General features: G+C 46.1%; 1 protein-coding gene across 1 annotated transcript in view; it reads right to left on the reverse strand.

Annotated features, from left to right (window-relative positions):
• Window positions 1-8,377: 8,377 nt before the first annotated feature.
• Window positions 8,378-13,602, reverse strand: part of SLC4A1AP (solute carrier family 4 member 1 adaptor protein) — an 89,709-nt gene continuing 84,484 nt past the window's right edge. The window contains exon 15 of the transcript XR_009357422.1: window positions 8,378-9,836. The gene's annotated coding sequence lies outside the window, so the exon portion shown is untranslated. The remainder of the gene's footprint in view (window positions 9,837-13,602) is intronic.

Here is a 13,602-nt window from a genome sequence, read left to right on the forward strand (position 1 = left end):
ATCCTTCTTTGCATTGTGCAATTCATCTGCTGACAAAGAGTTTTAGGTGTTCAAGAAGGCCAGGTTTCTTATCTAGGAAATTCCTTTAGAGGATATACAAGAAAAGTACACAGAACTGGAAGTCAAGAAACATGCATTTTAGCCTTTGTTCTGTCCTTTGGAAAGTCTTTCAACTATTCACACCTCAGTTTCATGCTCAGTGGGGCGTTGATTCAGTGGTTCTCATCCCTGATGGTATATCAGAGTCACCTGTGGTCTTTTAAAAATCCATTTGCCGGGGCACCTGGGTGGCCCAGTGGGTTAAGTCGCTGCCTTCGGCTCGGGTCATGATCCCAGGGCCCTGGGATAGAGCCTCACATTGGGCTCTCTGCTCAGCAGGGAGCCTGCTTATCCCCTCTCTCTGCCTACCTCTCTGCCTACTATGTGTCCTCTGTCTGTCAATTAAAAAAATAAAGTCTTTAAAAAAAAAACTTATTAAAAAAATACATTTGCCACCACTGAGGCCCAGAGTCTGAGTTTTCCCCCAAGTTTTCTATAAAAAAGGCATTTCAAACTTATCAAAAAGTTGAACCGACAGTGCAATGAACACGCTATATGCCCAATTCAACAAACGTTGACATTCTGCTATGTAGTCTGAAAAATATATTTTATATATATGGTTCTTTGCTAAGCTGTGTGAAATTAAATTGCAGATATCACAACCCTTCACCCCTACACATTTAAGTAGGTATGTGTCAAGACTAAGATTATTACAATAATAGTATTTTCACTCCTCCAAATTAACAATAGTTTCTTAATATCTAGTCCATACTCAAATTATCTTTTATAGCTGGTTTCTTCAAAACCAATATCCAGTCAATGGATTAAGCCACCTGGGTGGCTCAGTGGGTTAAGCCGCTGCTTTCGGCTCAGGTCATGATCTCAGGGTCCTGGGATCTCAGAGTCCGCATCGGGCTGTCTGCTCAGCAGGGAGCCTGCTTCCTCCTCTCTCTCTCTCTGCCTGCCTCTATGCCTACTTGTGATCTCTCTCTCTCTCTCTCTGTCAAATAAATAAATAAAATCTTTAAAAAAAAAAAAAAAGACATCTCTCTCTCTCTCTCTCTCTCACTCAGGATCTGGCATCCAACTTTTGCCTCCCTCCTTCCTCCTCTCAATAGAAGCCACTCTGGTGAGGGCCTAATGATCTTTACAGTACCAAGCCCCATGGTCAGTTCTCGAGCTTTCTGTTACTCAGCATCAGTCAGTATTATTTTACACAGTGTCTCACTCCTTGAAAAACTTTCTTCACCTGGTATGCAGGTGTCCACTCTCCTAGTTCTTCTCTTTCCTCATGAGCAATCCTTTCTCTGTTTTCACCTCATCTACCTTTCGGTGGAGGCATGCCCTTGCCCATGCCCATGCTCTGTCCTTGGATCTCTTCTCTGTCCACACTCATTCCTTCGGTGGTTACAGCTAGTTTGGGTTTTGAAAAACCTAGGGGTTAAAGATTTCTTTTTGGGGGGGGGGGATTAAAGATTTCTAAATTTATATCTCCAGTCTCGACCTTTCCTCTGGATTCCACATGGGCATATTTAACTGCCTACTTGACATCACATGTCCAAAATCAATTCCCAAACTTGCTCTGTATCTCTAAGGCTTCCTCTATATCAGTGTGTGGCAATTTCATTTTTTCAGTTGCTCAAGTAAAAATCCCAGGAGCCAAATTGTTACCTCTTTCTCTCATGCCGTATATGTAAACAATCAATAAATTCTGTCATTCAAATGTCACCTAATCAGTGAAGCCTGGCCACAGAAGGAAAGGAACACACACACACACACACACACACACACTCCCTATTCTCCTTACCTCACTTTACATTTTCCTACACCACTTCTCACCATTTAATATTTTGTGTGTGTATTTGTTGATTTCCTTGTTATCTGTCTTTGTCCACCACAATGTAAACTTCCTAAGATAAGGAACTTTGTCTTGTTTCCTCACTGCTGTATCCTGGTGCCTAGAACAGTGCTTACCACATATATTGACTAGCTGCTGAATGCATAAATGAATCTGAGATAAGAGGCATCACACAAATGTTAAATTACTATTAAATATGTTAAAATAGCAAGCTGATAAATGTACTAGTCATTTCAGTGGGTAAATTGTACTAGTGGTTTCAGAGTTCAGGAGAATTTATAAGACTGTGGGGGGCTTTGGGTTTTTTGTGGGTTTTTTTGAGAGACAGAGAGAGTGTGTACACTGAGCAATGAGGGTCAGAGGGTGTGACAGAATCTTAAGCGGCTCCATGCCCAGCGCAAAGCCTGATGCAGGACTCAATATCACGACCCTGAAATCAGGGCCCTGAGATCACGACCTGAGCTGAAACCAAGGGCTGGACACTTAACTAAGCCACCCAACCTCCCCTATAAGCTTGTTTTTAAAAAGAGATAGTAGGGTGGCACTTGGCTGGCTCAGTTGGAAAAGCATGTGACTCTTGATCTTGGGGTTATGAGTTCAAGCCCCACACTAGGTGTAGAGATTAAGTAAATAAATTAAAAATTTGGGGGCGCCTGGGTGGCTTAGTTGTTAAGCATCTGCCTTCAGCTGGGGTCATGATCCCAGGATCATGGTATCGAGTCCCAAATCGGGCTCTCTGTTCAGCAGGAAGCCTGCTTCTCCACTCCCCCTGCCTGTGTTCCCTCTCTTAGTGTCTCTCTCTATCAAATAAATAAATAAAATCTTTAAAATAAAATATTTTAAAATGAGCTATCAGGGTGCCTGGGTGGCTCAGATAGTTGAGCATCGGTCTCTCGATCTCTGCTCAGATCTTGATCTCACTGTCTTGAGTTCGAGCCCCACACCGGGCTTTGCACTAGAGTGAAGCCTACTTAAAAAACCAAAAATAAATAAATAAATAAATAGATAAATAAACAAATAAAAAGAGATAGCATATGAACTATTTCTCGAAATTCCTGGACGGAGTAGAAAGGAAGTAGTGGCTTTCTAGTCTCATTACTTCAACCTGCATCCACCTGTTATTTACATCTAACACTTTGTTGGCAGTTGGTAAGTGTTAATTACAATGTTTATTAATACAGATGCGATTCATGATTTGGGTTTTGGGGTGGGTTTTTTTTTTTTTTTTTTGCCTGAATTTACATAATGAGCCCTCTGTGCCTTATTAAAGTGTAGAATAATTAGAGAATCCCGGCAGCCCAGGTGGAAGGGGTGAAGGCCTTAGGGGAGGGGCGCGCATCTCTGTTATGGGGAGGTGCTGAGTGGGGGAAGGATACAGCTGTTTCACCTGGATTCTCAGCCCAGGGAAGCAGGTGGAGGAGAACATTTATTCATTCTCGCAGAGCTTTAGACATAGTGTCTGTGTTACATCGGTTAATCTTGCATTCCCAGTGCTTAGCACCAGGATTCGGACCCAAGATCTAGGAGCTATCCCCCTCCTCCTCTACTGTTCCAAGAAGTCTCTGACTGCCCATTGTCCAGACCACTATCATACCTATGTCCCACCTGACTTATGGTTGGGAAATACAGTCACTATTCTTATCTACAGGGTCAGTCCCTTGTTCCAGGACCCTGGGATGCAGTCCACTCCCTCTCCTACCCCACATGTCCCTCCACATATCCCTCTCAGAGCACCTATCATGCTTCCCTGTGCTCCTCACCAGTCTGCTTCCCCGCACTGGCATGTAAGTCCCTTGAAGGCCAGAGCTTCTGAATCTCCACATGTCATCCCTCTAAGGAGCTCCTCAGGTAGCTGCCCTACTCGTTTTGCCAAATATGACCTGAGCACCCTCGGGGAACATGCCTCCAGCCATTCTCTGTTTCTTCAATCTTCCCTCCATGGTCCATCCCGAGACAGGCAGAGTGGGAGGAACTTGGGAAAGAATGGAAGCAAAGGCACAGTGTCTACACACTGGACAGCAAGCATCCTCCTGGGGCTTGAGTGTGTGGATGATGAGTGATGATGATGAGTGATGGAGAGGAGCCAGAAAGGATGCTGGAGCTAGGTCACGAAGGAACCAGGATGTTGTGGTTGGGAGTCAGGACTTTGCTGTGTGGCGGGGGAGAGTTAAGGAATGTGATCAGACCCCTAGAGTGGCAGGACCTAAATTACTGATGCCTATCTCCCACCCTGAATTTTTAATTTAATCAGCCTGCATGCAGTGCGGACATTGGGTTTTTTTAAGCTCCTTAAGAGATTCTAATGTACACTCAAGATCAAAAAGGACTGGGCTAGGGTATGTGGATGCTGAGCTAAGACCCTTATCTTAGACCATGAGCTCCAAGCATGTCCACGCAACTTCACATGGTGAGCAGCACCTCCCTGAGTAGGGTGGGGAGAGGAGAAAGTGGCCAATCTGGAAGAATGAGGAAGTCCTGAAGCTGTAAGCCAAGAGAGGAGGTGCTCACTTACATTCCAGAAGGCTGCAGAACACTTATCAGAGACGCTGAAAGGAAAGACAAAGAGTAGAAAGTTCAACTGCCTTCTTGAAAGATGGATGGAAAACCAGGGGACAACACCCTTGCCACCCACATACTTCACCTGCCCCCAAGAAGAGCCGCAAAATTATCAAAAGGCTGACAGAAACAGTCTTTGGGGAAGTCAACCAATTAAATGTGTGGTTTGGTCGGTGGGAAATGTGGGTGGGGAGGGTGTGGAGGTTTAGAGGTAATGGGCTGAAAGAGGGGAAGATTTGGGTCAGCGTCAAGGAGAGGCATTCCCTGGTGCGGGGTTGCAGCAGAAGAAGAACTGCGCATGTGCTGGAGGCCAGACTCTGCCATTTGTAACCACAGACCCTGGGCAAGAACCTGGCCTCAGTTTCTTATCTGGGGCTTGTGTGAGGGAAACTTCAGAGGAGCACATGATCTCAGATGATTACCATTGGGTCACCTCTAAGGCTTTTTCCAGTCTCGTGAAGCTCAGACATTGTCCTCCGAAAATGCTTTGGAGGTTTTCAAACCTGGTCTCCATCAAAATCACCCAGGGCGCTCACTGCCAGGTGATACACCACAGTGGGCAGGGGAAGACCCTACCCTACCTCTCCTGTGGGGAGACCCACAGGGATTCTGGAACTGTCACTTGTGGCTTCTGATGTTGCCTGTGCTTTGGGAATCACTGCTCTAGACTGTTGTTTCTTAGCTCCTGGGGCCCTTGTTAAAGGTCAGATTCTGAGCCAGTAGGTCTGAAGCAAGGCCTGAGGATCTGCATTTCTGTCAGATTCGTAGATGGTGCCGATACTACTGGCTGTATATCCTTGCCACTCAAAGCGTAAGCTGAGCAGCACCATTTGGAAGCTTGTTAAATGTTCACAGTCTCAGGTCTCACCCAGACCTAGTGAATCAGAATTTGCATTTTAACAAGGTCCCTCAGGTGACTTGCATGCATATTAAAGTTTGGGAGCTATTGTTCTAGAAGTGGCTTACTGACTGGAAGTCACTAAAATTCAGGACAAAATGGTAGGACAACACTCAGATTCTTAAAATGAAACACAAGTCAGAGAGGGGCAGGGATTTCCATCTGTTTTGTTACTGCCATACTTGTGGGCCTGGCGCAGAGCAGGTGCTCAATCAATATTTATAAAGTGAATGGACAAGGGAAGAGTCCAGCTTCTGGAGCCACGAACCACCATGACCCGATGGTAATTACTACGGCCAGGCTCTGTCTAGTCCTCCTCCCAAGACAAGATTGATCCTGATGCTGTCACAGACCAGATCTCTGGCCACAAGAGACACGAGTATGTTAAACTGTCTCATCGTGGAGATGAACAGGCAACAGAACAATGAAACCAGAAAAATACACTGGCCTTCTTAAGTAGGTCTGCTAGAGGAATTGGGGTCTACATCAACAACCTGTGGGGGCAGGGACAGGTGGCCAGAGAGGCCTCAGGTCCAGAAATATCTCATCTGGGCTACAGGAGTAATTCCATAAAGCTGCCTGAAGCATGTCTGTCATGGGTAGAATTTGGTTCACTCCGCATCAATTCTATTACTCTCCTATTTCCTCTGCTCGAAACAGATGTTAAGATGCACGCCGGGGTCAAAGGCAACCAGTGTGGCTCTGTGGGTTAAGGCCAAATTCCATGTGCTATATACGTAGGTTGGGCGAATGTTACGTCCTACAAAGAACAAACAGTATTTGTTATTAACTAGCCTTGGAGGAATGGATCAATAACTCCTATCTGAAGTGACTGTTATTCCTAGTCTTCTGGGGTGCCAGTCGAGAAAAGAAAACGTTTCTGTTTGTTGCTCCATGCGTAGCATTACCCGGACTTCCTGGATCTCTCTGACAGTAGCAGTTAGGATTTCCGTAAGGTAAATTCATTCTCTGCCCTAGCAACAGACTGGGCCGAAGATTTCTGATAGATTCCTCAAACCACCAGTCCCTTTTCCCTAACGATTCTTGTAAATATGCTGTGAACACAAAAGAATGCTTTTTAAAGCAGTGTTGTTTTTCTCAGGCCACTTCATTTGCTTGATTCCCACCAGTAAACTGGGTGAATAGTCACTGTGCATTCCTAAGCATTCATCTCCCTCTGCCTTGGACTGGATCCCACATTTAAGGCAAAATGAAATGACCGTATTAATGGCCATACCAGTCATGGCGGAGTTCTCATGAATAACTGTTTTCAGAAGAATTTTCCATCACTGCTTCCTCCCCACTAACCTGATCCTTATCCTAATTTCTAACTGCCCCAATGAGCCTGGTTCCGCAGAGGGACAGTGTGTCTGCCACTTCTCCAAGGGCTTTGAAAGATGGTTCCTGGGTGCCTTGGTGGCTCAGTTGGTTAAGCACCTGCCTTCGGCTCAGGTCATGATTCTGGGGTCCTGGGATGGAGCCCTGCATCGGGCTCCCTGCTCAGCAGGGAGTCTGCTTCTCCCTTTCCCTCTATCCCTCCCCCTGCTCATGCTCACATACACTCTCTCTCTCAAATAAATAAATAATATCTTTTTAAAAAAAGAAAAAGGAGATGGTTCCTGCCCAGCACACAGTCCCCCAAGTTGCCAGGTGCATGTGAGGAAGGAACGAGACTTAATCAGACATTGTACTCCGTGGCTACCGGACAAGCGATTTAAACTCATGTACTCAATGGTCCTGCAGTAAACTGGTGTGAGTGTACCATTGCACGTTTCTTCGCTTGTGAAAAGGACTCACTAATTAATTCCCCTTTGGTTTGGAATAGCACCCAAAGGCAAGTCACCAAAGTCATGCAAATTCCATCTTTTCAAGACATTTTTGAATGGGTCTATGTTTCTTTTTGTTGACTAAGAGAGACAGCGAGTTGTCATGTTCACAAAGATGACCTAACTTGAGCTTCTGTGGTTTGGGATCCTGCCTGCCTGTATTTCACCCTGTTTTGCCTCCAAGGCAGGAGACTAGAGTCTCATAGCCAAGAGATTGTGGTTAGTTTCCTGGCCTCCAACCGAGGTGGGGACACACCTGCACCCCTGAGGGAGGGAGAGCCTGTGGAGGGTCCATGAGGCCAGGGCTGAGTCATTCACCCAAGAGACATGTTAAACAGCATTAGAACATCAGTTTGGCATTCAAGGAGCAAGAACCCACAGAAAAATTCTTCTGTATGTTAACGATATAGTCCATTTTTAAACTAAACCAAGAAAAGAAGTTCAAGTTTGGTGTCACCTTACCCCAGTACTGAGGTTTACTCTTCAAGTGAAATCACCCCCAAAAGAAACCTCAACTTCACCCACAAATCTGAAGGAGGTGGAGGTAATATATCATCCCATGGGTCTTTCTCTATGACTCCCCACACTTCACAGTTCTGTTCTAAGCCCATGCAAATTCAGAAAACCCCACCGTAAGGCATTGTCTTTATATTTTTCCACCCAAACCAGTTTCCTCTCTCAGAAAATTACTCGAAATGTAAGTTGAATCAATCTCAGCCTCCCCTATGGAGGTCCATCTTCATGTGGTATCCTATTCAAAGGAAACAAAAGTTGGGGCACCTGGGTGGCTCAGTTGGTTAAACGTCTGACTCTTGATTTTGGCTCAGGTCATGATCTCAGGGTCATGAGATGAAGCCCTGCATCAGGCTCCGTGCACGATGGCGTCTGCCTGAGATTCTTCTCCCTCCCTCTCGCTCTCTGCCCCTCCCCCCAACTTGCGCTCTTGCCCTCTCCCCCTTTTTCTAAAAATAAATATTTTTTTAAAAACACACAAGCCGGGACGCCTGGGTGGCTCAGTTGGTTGGACGACTGCCTTCGGCTCAGGTCATGATCCTGGAGTCCCGGGATCGAGTCCCGCATCGGACTCCCAGCTCCATGGGGAGTCTGCTTCTCTCTCTGACCTTCTCCTCGTTCATGTTCTCTCTCACTGTCTCTCTCTCAAGTAAATAAATAAAATATTTAAAAAAAAAAAAAAAAAAAAAAAACACACAAGCCGAATTCCAAATGCCTTAAAAAATGTAAATCTTGGCTAAGCTTCTTGAAGAAGTGGCCATTTTTCTCAAAGTTCCACTCAAGAGCGACACCCAGTCCCTTCTCTCTCCAGGGAGTAGCTTCGCACTTTTTTCTATGCCAATCGATCCAGCCTCTGTGATTTTCCTCATCCTTCCCTCCCAGCCACCACCTTAATCCAGCCACAAGGATGGGAGGCCACGCAGCTCAGAATCCTCCCGTAGAAGACTGGAAGGGAAGAAAGACTGCAACTACCAGGGCCTCAGGGGCTTAGTCCCAAAAGTAAGAATGGGGAACGAGAGCAAAAAGATGCAGAGAACCTGGGGGACTAAGGTTCTAAGTCCTTAAGAACCTGAGGGACTCCCTCCATCCTCAAGATGGCAGCCCTCCGAATGGGGCTGGGTTCTGGCATGGCTGTCCTGGTGCCCACCAGCAATGGAAGGCCAGCCTTGAAACCCTTAGGACCCTCCACAGAGTCCTGGGAAAACTCTGCCCAAACAGGCATAGTCAGAGCAATCTGCATGTGTCTTCCTCTCTGGGAAGAGCTTTTCAAGGATTCAGGCGATGTAAAATGGTATGCAGCCAAAAGAGAAAAACAACAGGGTTCTCATCAAGTTTGATTTTCATTCCAGTAAGCCATTTGAAATGAAGCAGGCAAAGTCTTTCCAAAGATGTTTTCTATGATTCAGAATAATTGGGTCCAGTTTAATTTGGTGCACGATGGAGTTAAAGAGCTACATGGCTGCTTCAAGTGTGTTTTGCAGTTCCCAGCATCACTAATTAGCTCCACAACATAAAGGTTAATGAGATAAAACATCTATAAATCAAGTTGATGGCTGATTCAAGAAGAAAGCCCCCAACTTCTGCTACACTGTGATAACACTATAATTTCACTCTTTCAAGCTATTTATTCAATTAAATTTGATCATGTGTGAAGATAGACAAATGTATAATTATAAAATTCATATTTAAATTATAAACTACCTTGCCCAAAGCTCCTTCCTAAATTGAGTTATTCAATACCCATAAGAAAATAAGTCAATTGTTAAGTATTATCAGCATTGATCAAACTGGAATTAACTAATTTGATGAGAGGGTTAGTAGTGACCCTTCCCAAAGAGCGAAAGTCTGTTATATTCAAGAACTACATTCTTTAAAATATGGAAATAAAACAAAGTTCAGAAAATAAAAGTGTGGATTTTATTGACTAAAGTGATAAGGAAATTTGGTAGTTAGAGAACATTCTGGTGAATCCTTTTGTAATTTGAAGGATTCTGTCCCACTTAAATCCTCTGTATAGATGAGTTTTTCAGGTGGTTATGAGAAGGGGAAAAAAAGCTCAGAGTCAGGGGAACAAGGTTAACATCTCAACCACTTACTAGCTCCGTGGCCTTAGGTTACTTCAACACCTGTGCCTCAGCTTCTGTATCTGTAAAAGGGGATAATAATAGACTATTTCATGGGTCTGAGGACAAAATGTGATAATTCATGTGTATCACTTAGCACAGGGCCTGGCAGAATGTGCAGCCTTGAAGCATGAATTTAGTAGGAAGAAGTTCTTTGCCATTTATCATGAAGGTATAGTTACTCGTTACCGAGCTAGTTTGAGCGCAGTATTTAGCAATTTTTCCTTTTGTCAGGGACTTGACAAAAGACTTGATGCACCTTGGTTTGTTCCCCTTGCAGACTTGGGTTTAACTTTAAAGTTTACAAGAGTTTATCGTGTCCAGGGTGTGCAGATCCCGGAGAGATGGGCAAGTAACCTGGAGTCTTGTTGATATTTGATACAAGGGGTCTGGAATAGAAATGGCATTCCCTAGGCCGTTATTTTGAGACTTTAGCCACATAGGAAATTTCCAGATCTTCTGACACTCTCTGAGCCTCCCCACCGAACCCACTTCCTCAGAAGAGCGCAGAGAGCACATTCTTAGAATAACTATCTCACTTCCGGATGTCCCCACTGTGTGTGTGTGTGTGTGTACACATATGTGCACATTTCTAGCAGGCAAGGATGTTCTCTGCAGGTTAGAGCACCGCAGGTGAATTGATATGGGGAGACTCTAACACATTACGTTCAACTATTGGCTCTGACAACCAGAGAATAAACTCCATTCCAGGAGAAAAAGTCAGGGAAGAAGAGGAATCTGAAACCCTGTAGAGAGCCAAGCCTCGCAGCTGCAGCCCAGGTGGACCTGGCCCCGCTGACCTTTGCTCTGTCTTCGAAGAACCACACAGGCTTGCGTCCGTCCCTCCTCTATTGCGTCAGCGGGAGCCTATCCGCCCTTCCCTTTCCCTCCCCTCCTCCCCTCCCCTTCCCTCCCCTCCTCCCCACCCTGCTCCGCCCCGCCCTGGGAAGTGGTAAGGAGGATGAAGTAACAGCCTGTGAGGCAAGCACTCAGGCAGGGGGGAAATCTGGCTCAATCCTTCCAGCCAGGCCCCACCCAACAGGCGCTCCTTAAACTTGAGTCCACGAAGAACAAGTGCCCAACTGGCCCACAGTCCTCCCCACTGTCCTTACACTACAAGTGCTCCCTTCTAGCTCCACTTCGGCACGGGTAGGGTCATGGGCAGAACTTCCAAGCCTTCCGTTTGAGCCAGGGTGGGCTCCAGGATCTCAGAGTCTTAGAGCTGGAGAAACTCAAGAGGGCATCGGAATCAAGATTTTACTTTTACAGATGATAAAAATGAGGCCTAGGGAAGTAACGTGATTTGCCTGGGTGGGCGGGGCGCACAGTAGATTGCATCAGCTTATTCTCACTATGGTCCACACCTCCTCTCTCCCCCACGACCTCAGAACAGCTAAAGAACCAAGTGTTCAGACTCCAGACTTGGCCAAACTTCGGAAGGAAGACAGCACCAGAAATGACTGTTCAGAAGTCCCATAAGCTGGCAGGTAGGATGCTTAGAAAATTCTAAGATTCTAAGGTGAGGTTGACATACATTCTGAACATCTGCAGAAGAGGAGGAGAAGGAGATCGCACAGGAGAACAGGCCAGTGGCAGGCTGAGCTGGGGCAAGAGCAGATTGTGAGGGAGAAAGAGGGACCCATTCTGGAGCAGTCCCAGTGAGATGAGCCTGTGCCTGGGTCTGCCCTGGGACCTCAAGCCCCCTTCATCCTGGGAAGTGCCAGGCCCACTGAGAAAGACTGGCAGTTTCCAGACTGTACTTCGACTACCAGGCCCACCTTCCTGGGAATTGGAACAGGGGACAAAAAGAGCATCTATCAATGAAGGTGTTAATGTGGGCCTCCAGGGAACTGGGTGGAGATCAGGAACTACTGACCATGTGTTCTGACTTAAAGAGTACAGCAGGAGCTGTAACTGCACACAAATTCACACACATATTGCTTTAAAAAAAAAAAAAAAACACTTTATTTAGGTATGATTGACATACAGAAAAGCTAAAAATACTTCATGTATAGTCGATGAGTTTGGAGAACATACATTCTTTACTAACCTGTAATTCCACTGATGCCCACTCTAGGAGGTAGCCAGCTTCCCTGAGCCACTTGCAGCCAAGGAATGCAGCTTTGGGGAGCTCCTGTCCTTTCTGGGATCCGCTTTTTTTTTTTTTTAAGATTTTATTTATTTATTTGTCAGAGATCACAAGCAGGCAGAGAGGCAGGCAGAGAGAGAGGAGGAAGCAGGCTCCTCGCTGAGCAGAGAGCCTGATGCGGGGCTCGATCCCAGGACTCTGAGATCATGACCTGAGCCGAAGGCAGAGGCTTTAACCCACTGAGCCACCCAGGTGCACCTGGGGCCCCTTTTTTTTTTTTTTTAATAAATGTATTATTATTATTATTTTGACAGAGATCACAAGTAGGCAGAGTGGCAGGCAGAGAGAGAGGAGGAAGCAGGCTCCTCGCTGAGCAGAGAGCCTGATGCGGGGCTCGATCCCAGGACTCTGAGATCATGACCTGAGCCGAAGGCAGAGGCTTTAACCCACTGAGCCACCCAGGCGTTCCCCTGGGGCCCTCTTTAATAACCACCTTCTTCGGCTTTTAACCTAAGGACCGGGGCAACACCTTATCTCCTGCATTTTAAGCTTTCCTTGAACTCTGGAAAGCTCCCACCTGAGTTTGTGAGCGTGACACTGATTCGCTAGACACTTGGGCGGTTCATCCGGCACATGTGATGATGCTGAAGGTGACACAGTATTTGACCAACTGTACTCCCCACCTTCTGACAGCCCCCCTGGACTCAAGAGTTCAGCCATGTACTCTCGCTGACTGCCCATCCTCTTACTACTCTTACGGTGCCATTACTTGTCTCAAATTTTCGTAACCATCTCAAAAAGGCAAGAAACAATCTTCCTTCTTTCTTCTTTTCAGCCTGATGTACAAAGATCTTCCAGCAGCCAGTAAATGCTGGGGGCTCCAGGTAAGGCCCTCAGGACCAGAGGATAGGGCTTCCATGTGAGAGCCTCTGAGTCGGGCAACCCCATGGAAAGGAGTCGGAAAAGTACCCATGCTCACTGGGGAAACAGGAAGATGATCCTGTGAGCAAGAGGGTCTGGCAGAGTCACAGTGGGGAAGCAGGTAACAGGAGAGAGGGATCAGGGAAAAGGCCCACTGGAAGGAGCCCCAGACAGTGGAGGGAGGTCCGAACCAATGCCATCAGATGGGTTTCTATTTTTTTTTGCCTAACAAAGTTTCATGAGTCGACTCAAATGTTTGCTCTGACTTTCTGCCCCTAAGGAGGAAGAAGGTAGTTAGTCCAAGGATCTGGAATTGGGGGCATTGATTTCCAAGTATGGGAAAAATCCATTAAAAATGAGCACTCACACTCTGTCTTCATTTCCTCATACTCTGTCTTCACTCCATTCCTAGCATAGATAACATGGAATTCCAAAGAAGGAGAGCTGAGTAACAGAACATAAAGGGAGATTCATTTCACAGATGAGAAAACTGAGGCCCAGAAAAGTTCTCAGAATCATTCAGCCAATGACTGTAGAACTGGTGGGACTAGAGCTCTGTCTCCTTACTCACTCTGTTCCTTTTCTTCCCTTCTACCTGTCCAATCCCAGCTGCCAGGACTGCTTAGGGGTGAAAAGTTTGCCTTGGAGCGCCCTCCTCTGGCTCTGGCTCTGGCTCTGGGCGGCGGGTACAATCATGATGTAGACCCCGGGTTCTTGAACTTGGAATGAACCATGCAACAGAATCACCTGCAGGGCTGTTGAAACAGATTGCAGGTCTG

The sequence above is a fragment of the Mustela lutreola genome, chromosome 9 (assembly GCF_030435805.1).
Source record: "Mustela lutreola isolate mMusLut2 chromosome 9, mMusLut2.pri, whole genome shotgun sequence".
Classification (NCBI taxonomy): domain Eukaryota; kingdom Metazoa; phylum Chordata; class Mammalia; order Carnivora; family Mustelidae; genus Mustela; species Mustela lutreola.